Raw genomic sequence first — 5,618 nt, forward strand, 5'->3', positions numbered from 1 at the left:
TAAACATGGGCGTGTAAAGAAACCAGGGGGAATATTATGATCGAAATTATCAATTGCAAACATGAATTTTTAAGATTATAGCTAAATAAGACCCGTTTGATGGCCAAATTAAAACAACCTGATAATTTAAAAGGCATCGGCGTTCGTTACTACCCGGAATAACAGTTGCCATCGCAACAACTACTTTGCATAGGCGAGGCCTATATATTCAAGCGATAATTTAAATCGGTATGCGCGAAGACTCAAATTTGCGAAGCATGTCTACAGTTGACCGTTGCCAGTCACTAAGTGTGGCGTCTGTCTCGATTAAAGCAATGAGACAAGTGAGTGAGAAGGTACGTGTGTGGGGCTGGTACAAGCTTTTTTGCACTCTCACTCGTCGTGGTGAGTGCGTGACAGTAGCTAAGGTGTGTGTACTGGTCGCTTCGCTGGTTTCTATCTTTAAGGTAACGAGGTAGAGTCACGATAGCATCAGGTTGATATTTATAACCTGAACACTTCCCGTGTTTCGTGCTCGCAGCGTGTGTGCGTGTGTGTCGGTGGCGCGTTGCGTGTTATGCATGATGTGTACTGCTGCGAGGCCTGCGAAGTGTGCATGCGTGCATACTTGTACACGTGCGGTGCGTTGCGTGTGGCAGTGTAACGTACGTCCGTGCATGCACGCAGGCACGGTGCTGTGTTAGGCATGCGCGTTTGTTGTACGCGCGCACGTAACGTTCCTAGAAAAGAAGTTGTCCCATCGATAAACTTGACGAAATGGTTACCCATTGATTTATCGCTGTATTAGCCACTATTATGTTAAACGCGAACACCTACGTATAACAATAGCCGGAGGGCAGCTCACTTTCCGTGGTTATACGAGGACGATATCATAGACGGCATCACAATAACAACTGTGGACTTCCTCAAACATGTTCTTAAGCTGTGCAATTGTTTACAATTCTACAAGGTCTCTAATTAAGAAATTTTCAGGTATGAAACGAAATTTTTTAATGTACCGTATGTATCAATCATATTTGCACTTTTAAGACGTTTTCAGGTCGCGCATACACACACAGGCGATAAAAAATCCAATAGGGCGATAATAATTTGGGGCGATAAAATATAATATTTATCGGAATTTCAACGTGGGCGAGTGCGCGCGTTCAACCAGTGGATTATAGTTTAGCCAGCGCGCGTTAGTATAACTTCTAATATGACGCACAGCGGGCGGTATGCATCTATTATGGACAGTAAACAGATATAAAACGCACGTTTCTTGCCTGCTATACAGGTGTTTAGGAATTTACGCCGACGTTAACTTATTAATACGCCCGCCACACGCCCCCGCGCCGAGATGAAACTGATAAACATTCCAAACGATTTTACAACTATTGTTGATTCAATATTTTATAATTATAGTACCGCTTAAGATGCAAAAGAGCCTAGCGCGAAGCCGTGCTAGAAAAGTGCAGTTTGAAAACTGCGTCGTGTTCCTTGCTGCGATAGTTATAGTTATGTCGAACCATGTTCTCTGCCTGGCTCTCTGTGTATAGAAACGCTGGCACTGATGTATGATATCGTTGGGCTGCGAGCACTTCAGCCAGCCGAGCGCGGTGCAGAAAACGTTGGAAAGCCCGTTTATTTTAATGATATATATTCGAACACGATTAACGGCGCGTTTAATGTCGCATTTGTTTGTCTCGTAAAGCGAGTCGACGCGGCTGACAGTAGCTCACAGCGGCAGGTGTTTAGAGAAGCACGCATCGATGCGCGCTCTGTTGATCAGGGCGACAACATTCTAATACAGGTAGAACCTTCAATACAGGTAGAAGCATGTCATACAGGTATGCAAGACATTCATACAGGTCGAACATTCATAGCTAGGTAGAACATTCATACAGGTAGAACATTCACTAGAAGACAGTAACGTAGAACATTCATACAAGGTAGAGAACAATTCCAATCAGGAGACATTAGCCAGTAGAACATTCACTAGCTGGTAGAACATTTATTGCAAGGTAGCAACAATCCATACAGGTAGATAGATTCATACAGGTGGAACATTCGATGAGCAGGTAAGACAGAGTCATACAGGTAGAATCATCATACAGGTAGAACTCATCGTACTCATATCAGGTAGAACATTTATGTAGGTAAGAACTTCATACAGGTTGAGCATTCATACAGGTAGAACAATTCATACAGGTAGAACATTCATACAGGTAGAACATCATGGCAGGGTAAGAGACATTCATAGGCAGCGTAGAAATTCATACAGGTAGAAACCATTCATGCAGGTAAATAGCATTTAATACAGGTAAACATTTATACAAGATAAGAGACATTTATACAGGAGAACATTCCTAGCAGGTAAGAACATTCATTACAGGTAGAGAAGCATTTATACGGGTAGAGGCATTCATGGCAAGTAGAACATTCATGCAGGTAGAACATTTATGCAGGTAGAACATTTATACAGGTACAACAATTCATACCAGGTAGAACAATTCATGCAGAGTAGAACATTTTATTACAGGTAGAAAATTATACAGGTAATACACATTTTATGCAGGTAGAACATTCTTAAGCATAGATACATATTATACGGGTAGGAACATTCAATGGGGGCAAGTAGAAACATTTGTGCAAGTAGACCATTCATACAGGTACAAGACTACATTTATGACAGGTAGAACATTCAACAGGTAGAACATTCATACGGTAGAACATTTATACAGGTAAGAAACATTCATACGAGGTAGAACATTCATGCAGGTAGAAGCATTCATGCAGGAGAACATTCAGCAGGTAAAACAATTCATGCAGGTAGAACATTCATAGCAGGTAGAACATTCCATAGCAGGTATAAACACTCAATACAGCGTAGAACATTTATGCAGGTAGAACATTCATACAGGTAGAAGCATTCATACAGAAATAGAAGCATTCATGGGCAGGTGAACATCCCATAGCAGGTAGAAGATCATTACAGGTAAGAACATTCATGCAGGTGAAGTAACATTCATGCAGGTAAGAACATTCATGCCAGGTAGAACATTCATGCAGGTAAGAACATTTATGGCAGGTAGAACATTCAATCGGCAGGTAGAACATTCATGCAGGTAAGAACATCCATGTAAAAAAAAGGTAGAAAGATTCATGGTAGGTAGAACATTTATCGGCAGGTAGAAGAATCATGTAGGTAAAAAACATTCATGCAGGTGAACTTAAAACTTAGAAAAATGTTAGTTTATGTCAGAGCCCGATAACTCATAATGATAATCCGCATTTCATCATTGTTCCGCGAAACATCGTCGCGATATGTTTATGTAAACGCACCAGCGTGCGCGGCACGCCTATGTGAATATTTCGGGTGTGTTCCCGAACGCCTTCTAGGGTGCGCGCCCTCGGGCAACCGGGGAATGAACCAATGTTTTCGTAGCTGCAAGGTGTTCCTGGTCTCATTCGCTCGCAAGTTGGCCATCACGCTGATTGCTTTGCGGCTGTTACGCCCAGCCACCGCGGAGACGCCGTGACTTACGCTTTGTCTGACACATCACCCGAGAAACGTCTCACTAATCACTCTACGGGGCGATGTGTTACTTCACATGCACTAGCTTTCCGAGACAATCTCGCTACTGTTGCGTTTCTATACCATCGCATTCATGTATCTTTTAAGCAGATATTTTCTCAAAATTAATCGCTTTAAAAATCTTTCACCTTTTCCATGTCTTTGTCTATGAACATTGCCGTTGTTTTTAGTTTGTTTTCCGTGACCTTTATATGAATAGCAAAAGAAACTGAATTTCGTAAAATGAGAAAGAGAAAATACGTTGATCTACAGAGCAGAACAATCACTAGTCTGACGTCATCGGTTTAATGGAAGGATGTGAGTTCACGAGCACATGATGCAAAATCCCCCATGACGCCTGCGTATAGGCTGTTTTTTTCTTAAAACTACCAATATATAAAAGTAATGGAAATTTTTTATATACAGGTCGACCTGTTTAAACATTCTCCGTGTAATATTCTGCCTCCAATACACGAACAACACAACACACACGTCGCCAGCTCAACACAACACACAGCACACCACACACACACACACCACACACAACACACACACACCACACAATACACACACACAACACACACTCACACACACACACATACACACACAACCCCACACCACAACACAACAAAACACGCCACGGCACACACATACACAGCACAAACGACACAACACACACCACACACACACCCACACACACACATTACCACACACAGCACCCACAAACGCACGCGCAACGACACAGCACGCACGCACGCGCCAGCACGCACGCACGCGCCGCACGCCTAACGCACACACAGAATGCAAATCACACACAGCAACATATATATAGGTAATTAAATACGCTGCAGGGCATGGCTTGTGCAAATACATAATATAGCAGGACAAGTGCGAATGAGAGAGATTTAGATGGTCATTTTGACACATGGCAACGTTTGTCAGCGAAACTTGCGCCGCCTGTAAATCGCAGAAAAAGTCGACGAGATGAAAGAGGCAGCTCTGAGTTGGTGAGCACAGTAATATCAGAAAACCAGTTGCACCGCGAATTGCCAGGAAATCGGAAGAGAGAGGGGAGGGTGAAGGAGAAGGAGAAGGCGGGGCCAGACGATATACGACAAGTCAAATTGGGCATAGGTTCGCCGATTAGAAACCAATAGCACAATAGCGATGGCGCGAGATCGATGACATCAAAATAGATAATGCTCCAAGATACATCCACGATCTCTCTTGACAAGGCTACGTTACTAAATGGTGTTATTAATGACTAGCTATATCGACGCGTGGCAGAGCTCTTTCATGTTTAAAGTTTGCCAGAATGGCGTACGGGGGGCGCGCAACTCACATAGCGTGTTCTTCTATACCTGCTTCGCGTACCAAAGACGAGCATTAGTTAATATAAAAGGGCTATTAAGTATACACATTATGGTTTATAGCGCATCTTGTCCCGTTACAATACTAAAGACGTGTACCAGCGGTCACTCACATATCCGTGTGCGTAGACTGAACATGAATTAATTCGTGATAAGTAGACCTGAACATGATATTAATTCGTGACAAGTAACCTGAAACGTAAATAAATTCGTGATGGAGTAGACGGTAAATGTAATTAATTTAGTTTGTGTATCTTGTGTCGGCTCAGCGGCGCTGCGCGGGCCGACCGTCCCCCCCCATAAGCACCAATCTAGCTAAGTTGAATTAATAAAATTTCTCCAGGTAACTTTTAATTAACTCAGCGGTAGGTGGGATTCGCTGTGAATAATTGAGCAGAATGTGGTCAGCTGCGGTGCTTGTGTGTGGGGGGGGGGGGCGATGGTCGTCCAGAGATGAAAGCCGCGGATGGAATTAGGTACGGTGTATTAGGCCATACTTCTATACACGCGCGCAGTTACAGCATCATTATAAGATGCAGCGATTTCCTTCCTCAACCCTGCCAACATTGATGACCGAGTTGAGGCTGTGTATAACCCTTACCTCAAAAGGAGAGCCCATCCGTCGCCAAATTGCACATTTCTAACTCCGTTTTCTCCGTGCAAGTGCCGCCAGAGTAAACATATTTGGGCGCAGG

General features: G+C 43.3%; 1 protein-coding gene across 4 annotated transcripts in view; it reads left to right on the plus strand.

Annotated features, from left to right (window-relative positions):
• Positions 1 to 5,618, plus strand: part of LOC106806906 (rho guanine nucleotide exchange factor 9-like) — a 39,586-nt gene that overhangs the window by 5,909 nt on the left and 28,059 nt on the right. The gene's annotated exons all lie outside the window — the stretch shown is intronic.

Source organism: Priapulus caudatus, unplaced genomic scaffold (assembly GCF_000485595.1).
Source record: "Priapulus caudatus unplaced genomic scaffold, Priapulus_caudatus-5.0.1 Scaffold185, whole genome shotgun sequence".
In the NCBI taxonomy this organism is placed as follows: Eukaryota; Metazoa; Priapulida; class Priapulimorpha; order Priapulimorphida; family Priapulidae; genus Priapulus; species Priapulus caudatus.